The sequence below is a fragment of the Callithrix jacchus genome, chromosome 14 (genome assembly GCF_049354715.1).
Source record: "Callithrix jacchus isolate 240 chromosome 14, calJac240_pri, whole genome shotgun sequence".
Taxonomy (NCBI): domain Eukaryota; kingdom Metazoa; phylum Chordata; class Mammalia; order Primates; family Cebidae; genus Callithrix; species Callithrix jacchus.
This window is the reverse complement of record NC_133515.1, coordinates 7,996,103-8,016,124: the sequence shown is the minus strand read 5'-3', so window position 1 is coordinate 8,016,124 and position 20,022 is coordinate 7,996,103. Positions and strand designations below refer to the sequence as shown.

At 45.4% G+C, this 20,022-nt stretch overlaps 1 protein-coding gene across 50 annotated transcripts in view; it reads right to left on the bottom strand.

Moving 5' to 3' along the window:
• The window catches only part of INPP4A (inositol polyphosphate-4-phosphatase type I A), a 153,094-nt gene that overhangs the window by 75,984 nt on the left and 57,088 nt on the right, over positions 1–20,022 (bottom strand). For 18 of the 50 annotated variants that reach the window (XM_078348703.1, XM_054244539.2, XM_035271676.3 and 15 more), the window contains exon 2: positions 17,910–18,031. The exons of 15 other annotated variants lie outside the window; for them this stretch is intronic. The gene's annotated coding sequence lies outside the window, so the exon portion shown is untranslated. The remainder of the gene's footprint in view (positions 1–17,909; positions 18,032–20,022) is intronic. 17 more of the 50 variants (XM_078348708.1, XM_078348710.1, XM_078348721.1 and 14 more) reach the window with 1 other exon arrangement.

Genomic DNA, 20,022 nt, shown 5'->3' with positions numbered 1-20,022 from the left:
TGCTGTCTCAAAGGCTCAGGCATTAACTAGGATGAAAAGGCCAGATGCTGCAGGAACAAGGATAAGAGTGGAGGGGGCCTGGGAAGGGGGTCTCAGGAAGGCCTTCCTCATGCCCCTCCTGGGCTCTGGCTCCAAGCCCGCCAGGCCTCCAAGCACACTGGTCCACAGAAGGCTCTTGGTATAGTTTGAATGTGTTCTCCTAAAGTTCCTGTGTAGAAAACTTAAATTGTCATTGTAACAGTAGTAGGAGGGTGGGGCCTTTAAGAGGTGATTAGGCCTTGAGGACTCTGTCTGTTTCTGTAGGAGTAAAGGGAGTGGGCTCTCCATAAATCGGGAATTTAGCCCGATTTCCTCTTCCTGTCTCTCATGCTGGCTTCCACCTTCCACTCTTCCACTATGGGAAGTCCCTCACCAGATGTGGGCACCATGCTCCTGGACTTCCCAGCCTCCAGACTGTAAGAAATAAGTTGCCTTTCTTCACAAATTACCTAGGTTGTAGTATGTTGTTATAGAGCAGAAAATGGATTAAGACAGGTCTTGGCACCTGCCCTTACACAAACTGAACCTTTGGATCAACCTGTGAAGCCCAGAGCGAGGCGTCAGCAATCCACTTGCTCAGCTAACGCCACTTCAGATCCCTCCTCCCCAACAGGTCCAAGAGCTGCATCTCTCAGCCCCAGTTTCTGTATAATGGAAATAACACTGGTCTCACCAGGAGACACTGAAGAGCAAGCACGTATGTGAAGAAACACAGAAAGCATCTGCATAGAGCTTGGTGCATGGTCTGTCAGCCATGAGAGGCTCTCGCCTTGGCTTTTCCTAACCTCCCCTAAGGCTGGCCCCCCACAGTGCTTGTACTGGGGCCATCTGTGGGCCTGGAAGCGCTTCCTCCACAGCTAAGTCTATTTGAGTTTTAGCCAACTTTCCTACCTTCTCCAGTTCTTCCAACCAGAACTTCTCACCAAGGTCAATGGCACTTTGTTTGTGCTACAGTTTATAATCACCAAAAATTAGGCCCAAAGGTTGCTGTTGTGAAGAAAAATGAGAGTGGAGACCTGTTCCTTGAGGCAGTATGGCTCGGTGGCATGGGGGAGGGGAGCCCAGTCATTGGCATCAGACCTGGTGAGCCACTGTGAAGCATGTTACAACTGCTGTTGGAGGGAATTCACAGTCTCCCCATCAGAAGAGTGTGAGTGGAACCTGGACCCCTAGGGAAGTGAGGCAGGTGCTCTGTCCCTCCTGGATATACATCCATGTTCTGAGGGGGCAGCATCATGGTCCTCTTGTACTGGAGAGGCCTGCTTCCTCCTCCTCTCAGAGCTGGGGCCCAGCCCTCTCCTACCTCCTGCCCCCTATACCTGCACAGGGCAGAAGAGGGTTGCTGTGAGTAAAGCTCTGACTCAAAGGGCACTTAACAGACAAGTATGCTGTAAAACATCCGTCCAGCATTGCTAGGACTTAAATAAAGGAAAGTAATGTGCTTTAGAAAATCAAGCGCAGGCTTCCCATTTCCCAAGCACTACTGTCTGCCAGTGATGACAGGTAGCAAGGGCAATGAGTTAACTTAATCTACTTAACTGATATACCTCATTAGATTAATAAATATGTCAACTGTTATAATACAGTGCCTGAACCAGAATACAAATGCATATCCCAGTCTCCGATGGAGGGAGTCAGTCATTGTGCTACAGTATGAATGTATCCCCCAGAATTCCTATCTTGAAATGTAGCCATCAATGTGATAGCATTAAGAAGCAGGGCCTTTGAGAGGTGATTAGGCCCCGGGATTAGTGCTGTATGAAGGGCTGCAACTAGGGAGGCCCTCTTTGCCCTTCACCTTTTGTCATGTGAAGACACAGCAAGAAGACCCTCAGCAGACCCTAAATGCCAGTGCCTTCCCAACATCCACAGGTCTAAGAAATACATTTCTGTTGTTTATAAATTAGCCAGCCTCAGTTATTTTGTTATAGCAGTTTGAACTGAGATACCTTGGATAGGGACATGGATATCCCTGTAAACAAGAGGGCAGGGGAGGATGCTCCAGGAGCAGAACAAGCCCAGACTGTTCCAGCCTTCCTCTTCCACCTCACCAGCCCCTCAAGGTTTCCCATCTCAGTAGATGAGTTCTGTCCTTCAACTTGCTCCAGGCAAGAAATAAAATCACTGCAGACCTCCTGGTCTCCTCCTCCTCTTATATCCCACGTCCCACGTCCAATCCATCAACAATTCTATCAGCTCTATCTTCCCCATAGGTACGACTTCAACTCCCGCAGTACCCCAGCTCCCACACCCTGGGAATTTGACCAGCGTCCCTCACAGTCCTCACAGACTTTGTCCAACAGCAATGGTGGGATCCCTGAACTTCCTAGCAGTGTCTTCATCCTGCTCCTGCCTTGGCCTCTTTGCTGTTTAGATGTTATCTGGTATGGCCTTTGCATCAGCCACTCTCTCTGGGACTGCTCTTCCTCAGATAATAAGGAAGGCAACTCCCTCACTTCTTTTATGTCCTTCTTGGATCCCAGCTTCTCCTGGAGGTCTTTGGGATGACCCAGTTTAGAACTGCAGCTCAGTTCCTTGTGGTTCACCTATATACCATGAACCTTCAGGGGATTTTCTGTAAGAAGCAGTTTGAAAATAAGTTGCCCTGAAAAAAGTGCTTTAACTGTTTGTGCTGAGCAAAACAGGTGCTCACAATCTGGGAGATGAGAGAGATGTGTCAATAATCACAAGCGCAATGTCTGGAAGGTGCCAGGAGCAGCCTGGGACTGGCAGGGGTCTGCTGGCTGCCTCCCACACCACGCATTTTGGCCACTCTTTCTTCAACACCTCCAATTTCTTCCTTCTGTACCTCATGCTGTTTCTTCTCTGTAAATTGGCAATCTCTTTAACAGAGAAGTCCCCATCCTCTGTGGCACCAGAGACTGGTTTTGTGGAAGACAATTTTTCCATGGGGATTGGTGGAGGGAGTGGGTTCAGGACGGAACTGCTCCACCTCAGATCATCAGGCATTAGATTCTCATAAGGAGGGCGCAACCCAGATCCCTCACATGCATAGTTCACAACGGGGTTTGTTATCCTATGAGAATCTAATGCCACTGCTGCTGGTCTGCAGCCCAGGGACTGGGGACCTCTGCTTTAATAAACAGTTAAGTGTTATTATGGAGCAGGCCTTAGGGATACAAAGATGACAGGAGGCTTGGTCTAGACCTACATCACAAAGTGTAAAAAGATGAATGGTGGACAACCTAAGGGCCACATGGTGGGGGGCCAAGCCTCTTCTGAAGCCTTCCCTTGGATGAGGGGCTGCCTTGTCACTCTGTCCTTTCTTGGCAGAGACACCCCTGGGTGTTGCAGCCTGGGATTCTGGGGCCTTTTCTTGAGGTGAATCAACCCAATGTTCCCATACATGACCCTCATCACTGCCACGCACCAGGCCTCATTAGTCATTTGATTTCCACATCAATTTCCCAATACCACAGACAAAGACAACAGGAATGATGTGGATAGGGGTCTACTGTCAGAGCTGCCTGGTTAGGACTGCAGTCAGCATGCACCAGGATCAGCACGGTTCTCTCTCCTACAACAGGCAAGGACTTTGACAAGTCCTTTCTTTCTCCATTGTCACTTGAAACCACTTGAAGCCCTCACACAATTAACTGAAAGTTTGCCCATCTATTGACCAGGAAGGCCTTCCAGTAGTGTCACAGAAATACAGAAATTTCTAAGTAAGTGTATGAAAGGACCAAGGAAAGCATCTAATATTTCAACTCCCTCATCAACGGAGACATGCTGCTCAAAGAGGGCCAAGAACTGAAGAGATAAGGACAAGGGCTTCCCTGTGACCTGTGGGTTGGGCTTATCTCTGAGTGTGGGTCCATAATAAGGGTAGTATCATCACTCACCCAGGGTTTTTACTCAAAGGTTGGTTCCAGGAGATGCAGTTAGAAGACTGTGGAGCATGAACCCAGTGTGGCTCTCTACGGTGGAGGTGGGGGTGCAGGAGATTCTAAACCCCAAAGCAGGCTGGGTATGCCTTATTCATTGCCTAAGATGGTGATTTCTCTTCCCTTTTCTTCTTCCATCCAAATCCAAGGCTGTCAGGCCTGGCCTGGTGCCTGCTCCTGCTTCCCTGGCCCAGAGCCAGCCACCTGGAAAGTGAACCCTGACTTTCCCCAGCCGCTAGGATAGCCTCTAAGCAGCTCTCCTTGTTCCCTTCAGAAGGGGTATGGCTACAGCTGCTCATGGCTTCTCAGGACAGAGTGCAAGGAGGGTGGCCCACACCCCAGCCACAGCAATGTCCTTTGCCTTGCCTTACAGTGTTCTGCATTCACCCCCATGCACTCACCACCCCCCCAAGGGGATGCAGTTATGGCACCATCATGGTGAGGACAGTCATGGGAACTCTTGCTAGCCTGGCTAAGACACCATATACAGCATCCAGGGCACTGTGCAGCAAGGTGAGCTTAGGTAGAAAGGCATATTTGTCTTGGGAGTCTGGGCTGAGCTAAACACCTCAGCAGGAACATGGCTGAGCTGACTCATTGGCTCCAAGGCTAACAGTACATGTGGCCCTTCCTGGCTCCCCTCTGCTTACCCATGTCCATCATCCTCCCACTCTGCGAATGAGTCAGTCCAAATGGTAGGAGCCGAGGCAGCCCCCAACATTAAGCTCTCCAGCTCCAGCCACCAGAAGCCACCTGCATGGGTGCTCTCCCAGTTCTCTCCAGCTTGAGCCAGGTCCCCCAGGCTGGGGGCGGGGGTCACGTTGTAGCAAGGAGGCTCCAACAATACCCAAGAGCTTGGCTAGAAGAGAGTTCCCACAAAGGGATGGGGCATCACCACCCCTTCAATCCATCACAACTTCAGTAGCCGAATGGAGACTCCCCTAAAGCAGGTGTTTCTTAAACTTTAAACAGAATGGTTAAATAACTCTCATGTTAACTAGATGGCTTTACATTATATCAAACACACAACATCAACACAGAATTAGTCATAAACTTTTTTTGTTTAGAACATTTAAACTATTAGAAAACTAAAAGTGATTTATAAATTAACACAAGCAAACCCCAAAACAAAGGAAATTGGGTTTGTATTACTTTAATCTGAGGGATGAGATGCGCTGTTTTATAGAAAGGATTAGTTGCGCATAACCTTGACTGACTCCAGAAGCATCTCTACATCCTCTACTGTCATCCCGCCTGACGCCAGAAATGGCCAGAAATGGCCAGAATGGCCCCTTCAGGGTCTACCCAGCTATCTGGTCAAAAAAGCAGTGGCCAACAGCCACCGTTCCCCAAAAAAGTGAGTTGCCAAGCAAGGCAGAGGAGGGGAATGCACCTACACCTACCTGGACTGTGAACGAGGATCAAAGCATCCCAGACCATTATTCTTCAAAAGGCCGTTTTCCTCCTCTGAAGGAAGTCAACATCATTTCAGGAAAAAACACAGCTTTATGGCTTGCTGTGTGAAAATGCAGCCCTGAAAATGCTGAGTTCCTTTCCTTGACTTCCCTTACCCCCCTGCAGGGGAGGGCCTGTATTGTGGGCCACTCCAGGAAGCAAAGTCCAAATGTGCCCCTGACCCCTTCCTCTTGTGAGGAGCAGCCACCATTCCTCCCTTCTGTCCATAGCATTATGTTCTTCCAGGACTTCAGCAATGTCTGCTGCTAATGCATGCAAGGGCTGTAGTTTCTCAAAATGTTTCCAATCCACAGAAGAGGATCAAGAGAGGAGGAGACCAAGAACTTCTCAGGCCAAGATGCCTTCTGCCCATTCACCTGCCTCATCTGGTCTCCATGGGAGGAAACACCTTGTCTAGAGGTCTCTGTAGGCAAAAAACCTCATGGGGGAAGAAATTAAGTGTGAACAACACATCTTGCAAATGCTGCCCACGTGCTTTGACTTGCCTGGTCCTCACACCGCAACACTGGGCTAGGAGAGACGGTTATTCTAGTTTGACACCTAGGAGGCAGGTTCACAATGGTAGAAGGGCTCCCTCAAAGTCAGGAGCGGCAGCAGAAGTCAGGACCTAAGAGCAGGCCCTACTAGTCCAGTGCTCTTTCCAATATGCAGAACAGAGTGCAGGGCACATTAATTCGACTACTACCAAATGCTAATAAAAGGCATCATCTTTTTCAGCTGTAGAGTTCCTCATTATTTCCTGTCGTCCCACCCATATCTTCATAAGCATCCCCTGTGGTTACTCAGTCTCTGACTCCATCTCTAGCTTTTCCCATTAAGCAACACCAAATTCTAGTCAAGAAATGGGGCTTCCTAGAAAAAGCAAAAGGCAGAACTTTAGAATGAGAGCAGTCTCTTTTTTATGTCATTCACTTTTGATTTTCTTTTCTTAAGCTGAAATTAAACTCCTCGAAGAGATACTGTTAATGTTTTTGTCAAAAATAATTCAAAATAAATTTTAAAAAACAAAAATTTGTGAACAGGATAAACAGATAAAACAGCAAACAATATGAACGAATAGTAAATTAAAAAGGCAAAAATATTCTGTATTTCTAATGGTAGAGACAGGGGTTCTATAAATATTGTACGGAAATGGTATATTTCAATGGGAAAGTGGAAGGGGAAATGCACCCTTCTGCTTAATCAGCAAGATACAACTCAAGCCCAGGCTTCTGCAGTGATGGCTAGCTCTTTGAGCAGGCCTCTCTGCTCTGCTTGTATGAGTGTGTTTTATTTGTAATTTCCTTCTCTTTACTATTCCCAACAAGTTTTACTCATTCCTTGTTTGGTAAGGGAAGAGTGTGTAAGGTGTTTTGAGAAATAGTCACTGCTGTCTCCAGTTCTCTCTGGTGACACACACCCTACAGTTCAAGAATAAAGCATGTGTCCTCCCTCTCCTACAAAAGCTCCCGTGTCCTCTCTTTCAGGTTCAACAAGGAAGCATTGCAGGGAACGTGAACCAGTTCATCACTCTGGATGAACACATAAAAATGTCAGGCCCCGCATGGGAAATGCAGGCCTCCATCAAGGTTGGCCCTCATGAGACACAACAGTCCCAAGTACTTTTTCCCAAACCTAAAGGCAAGGTATACATACCCTTGAAAGAAAAGCTGGGCATCCATGCCACCTCTCAAAGGGGTTGGGAATATCCCAGCAGGAAGCTGCCTGAACCTTTTCTAAATGACAAGCTTCACATTCTAGTTTATGCCAGGTCAGTGAGCAACCATGAAGCCAACTTTTGGTTTTGTTTACTAGAGAGCAAGTTATTAGCATAGTACTTTAATATCCAGGCAATTTTCAACAGCCCATGCTAACAGAGCTTTGGGAAAACAAAGATAAGACAGAGAACCTAGAGTGAATCTGATGAGATGGTCTCAGGCTTGCTGAATCACATGATGCAGAATTTCGAGATCAGCCAAAGCTGTGGACCCCCTTGCCACTGCCAGTCCTGCACCCTCAGCAGGATGGCACATGGGCCTGAGGAGGCAGTGGCAGATTAACACCAGACACATCATTCCCTTCTAGACCACCAGGTTAAGAGCAGAACTGATAGTAAGCTGAAAGTTAATAATAATGTGCTGCAGATAAGTGGAGTCGGGCGGGCTCTGTTTATTTTTATAAGCACTAGGAAAGCCTGCTTTCTAATTCATGAGTGTCAAAATTGGCTTCACAAGAAAATAAAATATTTTCTGAGTAGCAACAAAATTTCATAAAGGGCTATAAATGTGAAGCAACCACCACAGATCAATAAAATGCCGGGAAGATAATGTTCTTTTAGAAACCAGGCAGTAAGCCAAAAGACTGGGGACGACCTGCCCAAGGCCTCCAAGTGGGCAGCATCAACGTTGCAATGCTGTTTCTAGCTTCCTCATCAACAAATTGAAATCGGGGAGAGACATCTTGGTCCTCTAGGTCCCGTGGACACACAAAGTGGTCACACATTCAGCACATTTTACTACATATAGATCTCTGGCAAAGTGGTGTATAACCTGCTTATTTTAGTTGTAAAATGGAATCCTGTTTTAACCATCCAGTGTTGGGTAAAACACTTAGCAAAGACACAAAAGGACTTCAGTCCTTCATATTCTCATTAAAACAAATCAAAAGGGCAGCAAGCAGTCCTGATCTTTATATAGGACCTTCCTGGAGAGAAGGTTCTACGGCTTTAGCTACTTGTCTGTGTTGCTGGTTGTTCAGCGTTCAATGTTTGGTGAGGGAGGACCCCCACCAGCAACCTTCCAGGGGCCTCTTTCACAGTAGCTTGACCACAACTCTTGTTGCAAAGCTGACAGTGGCTGGAATAATGAAAACTCAAAAAGAAATGCAATTTCTACAACAGTGCAACAAGCTGTGCCTCTGAGGCCCATGCCCTTCCTTGGGCAGTGACCTGAAGCTGCCCACCAGAGCTGTGGGTAAATTCAACCAAGTAGGGACAGGCGCCAACTGACCCGCAGCACCCTTGTGCTCAACAGCAATATCTGCCACCTTCTCATGTGGCATCTCTTCTCAACCACCAGCAAAGATCAGGCTAACAGGGGAGGGACCAAGGCAGAAGACAGACAGCAGCCCTGCCTCCAGTAGGAGAAGTCTCTGTCATCCTGTCAAGTAAGGCTGGCTTGATGGCCTGAAATGCCTTTTGATGGGAATGTGCAAAGGAGTCTGTAATCTGGAACTTCCCATTCATCTGTTCAACAAGTACTGAGCCAGGCACTTATAGTGGACACACAAGTGAGTCAGAAGAGATCTCTGCCTGTAAGGATCCAACAGTTTAATGATGGAGTAAGACAGTCAGATAAGACAACTCCAAGACAAAACGAGGTGCATGCCCATTCTGCAAGGGAGGCAAGGAAGAAGCTTGGCATCTGGCAAAAGACGATCCAGATGAGGTGCAAACTGATCTGACTTCAAAAGGTACAGGCACAGGTGCACCCAGGGACAAGCATTCATTCAGGAAACAAGGCAAGTCTTGTCTATTAAGGGACAGAGAGAATGGGGCTGGAGAGCCAAGACAAGCTCAGTTCTGGGGATCCTCTAACACCAGACCATATAGCTGGGTTTTAGCTTGCAGGGAATGAAGAACTCCCTAGGATCTCAACTGTTCAAACAAATCTGAAAAGTCCTGGTACTCTCTTGGACTCTCCTACTGGGCTTTTGAAGACAAATCTCTTACTTGGGGCAAACCAGGGAGGAACCTGCCCACTCTATAAGGATTGCAATGAGCATCGCTTCTCACCAGCAAAAAACGACCCCTGCTCAGTAAGGGGTCTTTCTTTGCTGGTGAGAAGCGATGCTCATTGGTAAGCCTGGGTCAAGATGGCACCCATCACCGAATAAACAGGCAACATTCACAACCAACATATAAAGAGCAACTCATTTGTCCCAGGAGGTCTCCAGGGGTTCCAAAAGTCAGTTTGTCATCAGCACAACTAAACCTAGTCAGTCCAAACTCACTATCACTGAAATACAAAATAAAATCCAACAACATTAAAAACAACAAAAGAAATTAAAACCACTTGGGTAATTCAAGAGGGCAAACAATATCAGGTCTATTATTAAAACCCTTAAAGTAGGCCCATCTTTTGCCTTTGAGCTAGGTCTCTCAGTGACCTCACCCATAAACAGTGCAATAGTGAGACTGCTCACAAAAGTCACAAGAACTATCTTCCCTTTGTTTCAGAAAGATTCCTAATCTGGTTGTGGTGCTGTTTCCAAAGAAAATGCTAACAAGTAGGACTATCAATGTAAAAATAAGAAAATGTTGAAGTACTTTCACCATTATCTCTTTCTCCAAACTTTGCATCTGAATTCTGAGATGGAGAGAACACATTGGGAACACAGGCCCTCACAAAGTGTCTCCCTGTCACATATCGTATGTAAAATTACCACCACCAAGAGCAGTGGCAGTGAAAGCTAATTTAAATCTCTACATGTGCTTTTACATTTTTTAAAACACTCTTGGTAGTTGGGAAATAAGATCAGGGAAAATGTGCCTTTAAAATTCATTTTTTAGAAGTGTTCTCATCTCCCACTGGAAGAAACCTATAGAAAAACTGAAAACTGTAAACCATCATGTAGCAGGAACAGCCTCCAAGCCACCTCAAGCCCCCACTTACCAGCCAACTTCAGTACGTGCAAACCAGGACAATGACAGTGGAGCCACTGTGGGCAGGCCTCCAGCAGAAGGAATGCTCTCTTTCCTCAGGAGAACTTGGCCAGCCCAGAAGAACACAGGTATTCCTAATGCCCTTAGGATTATTATCTGGCCCATTAACCAGGGTTCCATGAGGACTAGCCTCTTGGATGGCCAGATACACATCCACTAGGCAGGTGTGAACACATTCACATCATTCTAGATAGAACACTGTATCTGGGAGCAGGTAGGCACTGATACATGAAGATAACTGAGGTCATAGTTATCCACAGGATCAGTCAGAGAAACCTGCGCAGGCCAAGACTGTAACAGCAGTGCAGCTGAATGCTTCACAGCATTGCTCAGCTGAGCAGTGCACGGGCCCAACATGTTCTTCAGCCACTAATGAGAGGCTGATAAAAGTAATAGAAACACAACTGATGTAGAGTTGGAGCCTCTGGGCCTTTGATCTGGCCTAGGTTTTAATTTAACCATCAAATTCCAAGGAAATCACAAACTGGGCATTTCAGTGTCCCCTGCCAGATGTGGTCCCTTTCCCCAGCCCTCACCTCCCTCCTCCAGTCTATGATTCTTTGCTGGTGGAGTGCCCAAAACAGTATCAATGCATCTATTCTGTTTTGTCATTTGCTCCTCACAGCAAAGCCTGCCCCACCATAGGGAAATCATTACTCCCTCCCTCAGTGAGGATATCAAGGTTTAGAGAATGTGGGGTTGTGGGGGGTGTCTCACTCTCAACATTCTATGTACAACCAGCAGGGCTGGACAGAGATCAGGACTTTGACTTCCACTGTCACCTCCCAAAGTTAGCATAGATACTACAGTACTTCCTGAACTACTAAGACTCAGGAAATCATTGCTCCTACCATGACATTGTACTGTGGTCCACAGGTTTTTCTTTAAACACATTTTTTTTTCTTTCTGAGATGGAATCTTGCTCTGTTGCCCTAGAGTGCAGTAGTGCAATCCTGGCTCACTGCAACCTCTACCTTCCAGGTTCAAGTGATTCTCCTGCTTCAGCCTCTCAAGTAGCTGGAGCTATAGGTACATGCCATGACGCCCAGCTAATTTTTATATTTTTAGTAGAGATGGGGTTCCACCATGTTGGCCAAGCTGGTCTTAAACTCTTGACTTCAAGTGATCTGCCCAACCCAGCCTCCCAAAGTGCTGGGATTACAGGAGTGGGCCACCATACCTAGCCTAAACACATTTTTTAACTTAAATTTACTACATGGAATATTTTAAACTAGCTAAGTATTTAAGTATATATAAAAACAAATTTAACTCTTCAAATAAAAGGCTTGCAGCCATTTCACATGTGGCAGTAACAAAGATGTTCTGTTTGGCAAAACTTTAGTCAGGTTCCCAAACTTTCCAGGCCCATCTGTGCACTTCCTTGTAAACTCCAGTTTTAGCAAAGAATGCTGCTGAGCCAGTTTAGCAAAAAACCTCCCCTCCCCAATATCTGATTAGGTTCCTCTACCACCATTCCCTAGGTGATGTCTGATTGTCCTGGACAGTCTTTAGCAAGAATCCTGTTAGGTGTGTTTAGCCAGAATCCCCTTTACTCCTGATATTTCCTTTTACTAAGTTCCCATCCACTGACCCCAACCTGCTCCTAGGCTATAAATTCCCACTTGCCTGTACTATATTGGGAGTTGAGCCCAATCTCCCTTCACCACTGCAAGCCCCTGTTGCTGTGGTCCCCATGTCTATTGTGATGGTCCTGGAAAAAGTCTTCCTTTATTCATATGCTTTAATGAGTAACATTGAATGCCTTTTTTCTTTAACAGCAGACACGCCCTTTAGGAGACAGTGGACCTGGAACAGGGTGCATGGAAGACAGCATGCCATCTCCATCCACAGCCACCAACAAGCTCCTGGCTGTGGGAGCATCTGACTCTCATTCCACATCCAGTGTCATAAAGTGGGGACAATATTCCCACCTTAGAGGTTCGCTGCAATCTCAAGTAAGAAAGCATATGTGAGGACTTGGTAGACAACAAGTTACCAAGTTAAACAACACTAGGCCTTGCTAAGAGTCAAATGAGATACAAAGGCAAAAATATTTTTAAAAGGTGGGAGTTAGGATTTCAACCTTTAAATGACACATTCTCTCTAGGGAACAACATAGCCCAAGGTTGTGACCACTGGGAAGGTTTCCCCCGAAATTACATATGCATCTGCCATTGACATCTTGTGTGGCTCCACCAGGCCCACAGACACAGGGATACTCTGCTGGGCCCTGGGCTCAGGTTCACTCAAGCTGCAGGCTGGGCAGGCAGCCAGACACGTGCACCCTCCCCCATCACTGAAGGCCATTGATCTAGCCAAGAAATGTACTACTTCTCCATAAAGGAGAATCTTGTCTTTTTGTCCTTGAAAGTTGCAGTGGCCCAATGAAAAGACTTTCTGTGTAGAAATAAGGGATATATAGAAACTCTCTGTACTTTCTACTCAGTTTTTCTGTGGACCTAAAACTGCTCTAAAAAAAATTTAAGTTTATTAATTTTTAAAAAGGGACTTTCTGACACTAATTCCAAGGGGATATTTTAGCTGTCCTGCCCTATAAGGTTTAGAATAAAGAGAGAAAATAAGTAAGCCTCCAAACATATCAATAGCTAAGCCTTTTAAGGCATAAAATTTTGGAGTTCTGCATTCATCAGATCACTTGGAGCAACATTCAGAAAAGCCTTGAAATCTCAAAAAAAGTTAAATAAATATAGCATTCCGTAGATGTTAAACAAGGGAGGATGAGAGGATTAAACTATGTAGTGAGGATAGGTTTCTACAGGGAAACTGCAAAGCAGTTCAAAGCAGTTTGATGATCCACCATCACTGTTTGAGGGAGGAAAACAGGGAGGAAGTAAAAATCTGAAGCAAACCTGGCATTTCTGGGATAACTGCTGACATGTGATTCTGTTCCCCTGTATCACCATGCTCACAACCAGACCCCACAGCAGGCTAACAGATGGCTTCTGTTCCCAGGCCGGTCAGCAAACAGATATGAAGAAAGGCAGACAGAAAACCATCTCCAGAACAGTCTTTTTATTTGTAATCATCGTTCATGCTTGTGCTTTTATAATTTTGAGTGGGACTCCTTTCCTAGTTCCTCACAATGTCAGAACTTAGCAAAAAGAGCATTGGGATTCCACATTAGACATGTGGATTAGTCTGGTCAGGTTGCCATAACTAAACCCCACAGACTAGAGGGCTTAAACAAATATCTTATAAATAAGATATTTATTTCCTTACAGTTCTGGAGGCTGGGAAGTCCAAGGCCAAGGTGCCAGCTGATTCAGTTCCTGGTGAGGCCACTCTCTCTGGCTTACAATCACCTTCTAGCTGTGTCCTCACATGGTCTTTTCTCTGTGCACCTGTTTCATTAGGTCTCTTCTTATAAGGACACCAGTTCTATGAGATTAGGGTTCCACTTTTATTACCTCATTTAACCTTAATTACCTCTTTATAGATGCCAACTCCTAATACAGCCACATTGGGTATTAGTACTTCAACATATGAATTTGAAGGAGGGACACAATTCAGTCCTTAACATGGTGCCTTATGGATTATATCTGCATCTTCCATCTAATCACCACCCAAATCCAGCACCTGAATTGGTGAATGTTGCCAGTGAGAGGCCAAGAGCCAGAGGAGCCTGCTTCTGCTTGTAGAGGGTACACAGTTGAAATAGTTGGTTTTCATGCTGCTGATAAAGACGTACCTGAGACTGGTAATTTACAGTGAAAAAGAGATTTAATGGACTCACATTCTACATGGCTGGGGGAGGCCTCACAATCACATTGGAAGGTGAAAGGCATGTCTTACATCACAGATGGCAAAAAAAGAGAATGAGAGCCAAGTGAAATGGATTTCCCCTCAACAAACCATCAGATCTTGTGAGACTTACTCAATATCATGAGAATAGTATGGGAGAAACAACCCCCATGATTCAATTATCTCCCACTGGGTCCCTCCCACAATACATGGGAATTATGGGAGTACAATTCAAGATGAGATTTGGGTGGGAACACAAAGCCAAACCATATCATTCTGCCCCTAGCCCCTGCCAAATCTCATGCCCTCACATTTCAAGACCAATCATGCCCCAACAGTTCCCTAGTCTTTACTCATTTCAGCATTAACTCAAAAGACCACAGTCCAAAGTCTTATCTGAGACAAGGCAAGTCCCTTCCACCTATGAGCCTGTAAAATCAAAAGCAAGTTAGTTACTTCCTACATACAATGGAAATACAGGTATTGGGTAAATACAGCCATTCCAAATGGGAGAAATTGGCCCAAATAATGGGGCTACCAGCCCCACAAGAGTCTGAAATACAACAGGTCTTTTGCCCATTTTTAAATTGGATTATTTTCTGCAATTGAGTTGAGTTCCTTGTATGTTTCTGATGTTAACCTCCTGTTTAATGCATACTTTGCAAATATTTTCTTCTATCCTGCAGTGTGTCTTTTCACTCTGTTGTCTCCTTTACTGTGCAGAAGCTTTTTAGTTTAATGTATGTAATGCCAATTGTCTATTTTGCTTTTTTTTGCCTGTGCTTTTGAGATCTTATTAAAAAAGCCTTGTCCATAACAATGTCCTGAAGCACTTCACCTGTTTTCTCCAGCAGTTTCATAATGTAAGATCTCATATTTAAGTCTTTAATTGATTCTGAGTTAACTTTTGTATATGGATATCCCACTTTCTCGACAACATTTATTGGAGACTATAAGCCAAAAATAAAATTCTAAGCCCCTCAAGCAACTGAATTGGACCGCTCCTCTTGGCCAAGAGTATTTCAAAGTAAACCCAAAAATCTAGTAAAGGCCATGATTGGAAGAGGAAGTCGGAAATGTCTCATTTATACCCTCCTCCTTTTGGAATTTAGGCACAATTGACCAGCATGAACATTATAACAGAGATCTTAAGACTGATAAAACAGCGATCTGTAGCAATAAGACACCAGATTCCAGCCTGACTCCAATGTAGCATCACATGACAGACAGCAGGCCCTGAAAGAAATCAAAATATTTTACCCCAAAATATATTTATTTGACATATTATGAAGTAGCCCTGCAAACCATCTCTTGTGGGGGGAAAAATCTACATTCTGTAGAGAATCCCCTTCCCTTTCCAGGTTTTCTTCCTTACCCAGCAGAGAATTAACTAAGAGTTTGGCACCATTTTAAGTCCTATAAGAGCTCTGAAGCCTAATACCTGGAAGCTTCATCAGTATGATAAAATCCTGGTCTCCACAACCCCTTATCTTAACCCAAACAATCTCTTCTATGATTCTAGGTCTTTAGGTAATAACTTAATACTTCCAACCAACTGTCAATCAGAAAATCTTTGAATTCACCTATAACCTTGAGTCCCATCAACTCAAGTTGTCCTGGACCAAACCAATATACATCTTACATGTACTGATTGATTATCTTATGTCTCCCTAAAACATATAAAACTAAGCTGTAGCCTGACCACCTTGGGCACACACTGATATCTCATGTCTCCCTAAAACATATAAAACTAAGCTGTAGCCTGACCACCTTGGGCACACACTGATATCTCATGTCTCCCTAAAACATATAAAACTAAGCTGTAGCCTGACCACCTTGGGCACACACTGATATCTCATGTCTCCCTAAAACATATAAAACTAAGCTGTAGCCTGACCACCTTGGGCACACACTGATATCTCATGTCTCCCTAAAACATATAAAACTAAGCTGTAGCCTGACCACCTTGGGCACACACGGATATCTTATGTCTCCCTAAAACATATAAAACTAAGCTGTAGCCTGACCACCTTGGGCACATGTTCTCAGGATCTCCTGTGGCTCTGCCACAGGGCAACTGATCACTCATATTTGGCTCAGAATAAATCTCTTCAAATATTTTACAATTTGACTTTTCATTGACAACACTATCCTTTCCCCATTGCCTGTTCTTGGCACCTTTGTCAAAAATAAGTAGGCTACAAAGGTATAAATTTATTTCTGGGCACCATTACAGTACTGGCATAAAAATAGACATGTAGACCAGTAGAACGAATATAATAGCAGTTTTAAAGTCTTTGTTAAGCCCAACATCTGTGTCCTCTACCAGGCAGTTTCTGTTGCCTGATTTTTTTCTGTCATACCCATTTTTCTGTCATTGTCTATTTCTTTGCATGTCTTATAATTTTGTATTGAAAATGACATCTTAGCTAATATATTGTAGCAACTATGGATACTACAAGCCCCTCTACCCCAGGGCTTGTTTTTATGTGCTTATTTTTTCAATGACTTAGCTGGACTCCTGTTGAGAAGTATATTCCCCTCCCCACCCAACCTCTGATTTTGCTCCTCAGAGGGCACAACCTTGAGTGTACACACATTCTCTCTAGGATGACAATCATATTATCAGGGCTATCTGTATCTTCCCTGATCTCTTTGTTAAGCTGTCTACATCTGATGTTTTCATACCCAGCTGTTAGACCCCACTAATTGCTGGCTGATTGTTCTATTGTTTTTGACAACAGCTGAGGGCATAAATTGTTCTACATTTTATATAATTAAATGTAGATCTTCTTTTTAGTGTTTGAGGTTTGTTCTGACTCTGGGATGACTTTTACTTCTCTTTCCTAGTCTCTGGCCCAAGGTTTTGCCCAGCTGCTTATCAGCTTCTTCTTAATTACTCACCACCAAAATCTCCATTTTTTTCTGAGAACACCCTTAGGCTTGAACTTTCCCTACACTTTTATAAACAAATTCAGTATCTTCCAGAGAGCTTCAGAGCTTTCTGTGATTGTATCCTACTTCTTTTACTTGGGAAAATGTTGGAGTCACTGCTCTAGAGCTGAGGGCAGAGACAGTGTCACAATTCTCTTGCAGTGACACTTTTACTTTATAAACAGGGTGCGAGATGGGGGCAATAGCCTTTGCTCTTCTCAGCTTGGTTTTCCTAGGATAGAACCTCTGCCCTACAAACTAGCTGGACTGACAAAGGGCAACTGGGGAACCAGTCTTCTCAGCCTCGGTTGGAACCTATGCCCTACGAGTAGGGGCTGGCCACATTCTCCTGGAATTTAGCCTCTGCAACATGGAGCTTTGCCGGAGGTGGGGAAATGCTGAAAGCCTGCCCTCCTGGAGAGATGCCATAACCCTTGATGGGAACTTCGGGGAAAGGGAGCCCAGTCTTCTTGGTCATTCTTGATAGCATCTCTCATGCTGAGCTGGGCAGTGGATGAGAAAGGGGAAGGAAGGAGCAGGTCCTGGCTCAAGTGCCACAGACACCTGCTATTCTTACTGAGATCTAGTAGATTTTCTTGAATAAATGTTTCTTTATTTGCTATATGCCCTTAGGACATAAGGCAAGTTTCCAAGTTTGGTTGCTTTCTTAAGATAATTTTTATCTGTTATTGTTTCACTGAGCAATAAATCCAGAGCCCCTAATGCCATGGTTCCAGAAGTGGATCCCAATAAGTTTTAATCTTAATTTCTTTATTCTTAATCAACAAAATGTTACACTCAAAGTTCCTTCCTGCCTAATATCCCATGTTAGGGAAGCTGGAATTAACCAGGAGAATATGAACTCTATACTCTATGTAGAGTTCTGCCTCGCCAGCTAGAATTAAACCATGCTTTTAAAAAGACATTATTTTGGGGCCGAGTGTGGTGGCTCACGCCTGTAATCCCAGCACTTTGGGAAGCCAAGGCAGGTAGATTACTTGAGCTCATAACTTCAAGACCAGCCTGGGCAACATAGCGAAACATGTCTCTACAAAAAAATACAAAAATTAGCCAGGCATGGAGGTGCGCACCTGTAGTCCCAACTACTTGGGAGGCCGAAGTGAGTAGATCTCTTGAGCCCAGAAGGTTGAAGCTGCAGCAAGCCAAGATTGTACCACTGCAATCCAGCCTGGATGACAGAATGAGACCCTGTCTTTAAAAAAAAAAAAAAGCATTATTTTTGCTAAAAATAAGAGTCACCCAGACATATATCCTGATTAACAAATAATTTGTAGCAAATCAGATCTCTATGGAGGTGGCCTAGGCGATATCCCTGAGCTGAGAGCATCACCCTGTCCCCGAATCCTTCTTTCCTCTGTTTCGTTTTTCATTCCCCTTCCCTTCTCCCCTCCCCCTCCAATCTGCGACAACCGGCTCTTGACCCTGTTCAGGCCTCGGTGAAGGCATTTGGTTACTCCCCTTCCCGCCCCATCCCTTATTTTTATTATTTTGAAGAGTGCATTTCAAGCTGCCAAGGTGAAGAGAGGAATTACAAAAGGAGAACGTCTTATTTCAGAATCCATAGCTGGTTAGTAAACTTCCAATTAAGAGGAACCATTCTTGGGTTTTCTGGGTAGAGCATTTCTACCTTGGATACTAAGAGTTCTACATAGGCAAAGCTCAAATTATAGAAATAGAAAGTGAAGCCACCTGCCCTAGAAGATCTCTGCAACCCAGAGGTGAAAAGAAAGAGCAGAAGGCACCAGGCTAATCAACAGTAAAGTCAGAGGAGAGGAAGGAGACTGGGAAGATGGCACTGTAGGACCAACTCAGGATTGCACCTCCCAGTGAATCCGCAGAGGGTGAGTGGACGCTGCATTTCCATACGGATCTTTATCGCCCACAGACCAGGAGATTCCCAGGTGTAAGAGCCCCACGGGCCGCCAGCGCAGCAATTTGGGCTGGTGCTGATGTTTGGGCCGAGGCCGCAGCGCAGCAATACTCCGTACAAAATACATTGGTTTGGTTGCCCTGTTAAACCAGCAATTGGAGATTTCGGAAGGCAGATTAGCACATCATCTGATTAAACGGGATGTAAACAGAAACCCAGGCCAGGAGATTCCCAGGCAGCAACGTGGTTTGAGCCGGCGCAGTGGGTCGCTGCACAGGAAATCACACAGATCCTGGTGCCCTTGCAGCAGGCGACTGGAACCCCTGGGAGAGAGTCAACTATTCAACTTAAAAAAAAAGGGGGGGGGCTCTGAGGCAGGGAGCCAGGTGATCAGGCTCGGTGGGTCCCACCCCCACAAAAACAAACAAAACAGCAATTGGAAACACTCGGGGTTGAGAGTTTCACGGCAATCACAGCTGAACCCAGGACCGTGCACCTCAGTGGGGGAGGGGTGTCGGCCACTACCGAGGCACGTGACCCCTATGAAGGTACTCTGCCATTGCTGACACAGCCTGCTGTTGCTGAGGCAACCCGCCATAACAGAGAGAGCCCGCCACTACAGAGGCAGGCCACCATCCCCACTGCAGTTCTAACCACACCCATATAAACAGGACTACAGGGAATTATACACAGCAGCAGGGCGGAGCCCACGGCAGCAGGGCGGAGCCCACTGCAGCTCATCATAGCCACTACAGGAAGGAAGTGACTAGACTGCCCCCTCGCTGGGCAGGAAACTGCAATGGATACTCATAATTAAAGCCCTAACTCCCTGGGACAGAGCACCTGAGGGAAAAAAAAGGGGGGCTTTACAAGTTCTGCTGCAGCAGACTTAAACATACCTGCCTAGCAGCCCTGAATGAACAACAGAGCTCACTGCTCACCACTAGAGCTCCTATAAAGTATAGACTGCCTCCTCAAGCAGCTCCCTGACCCCCATATATCCAAAGAGTCACCTCAAACAGGACTGATCAAACTGATATTTGGCGGACATCATTCAGGGACAAAGATAGCAGAAGAAGAATCTGGTAGCAACCCTCACGGTTCCACAGCTGCTACAGGAGTTCCCCAGGCAAGCAGGGCCTGGAGAGGACCCCAGCAGTCCTACAGCAGTGGGGCCAGACTGTTAGAAGGAAAACTAAGAAACAGAAATAATTCATCATCAACAATCTGGACGTCCACTCAGAGACCCAATCGGAAAATCAGCAACCACTCGGACGACAGGTGGATAAATCCACAAAGATGGGAAGAAACCA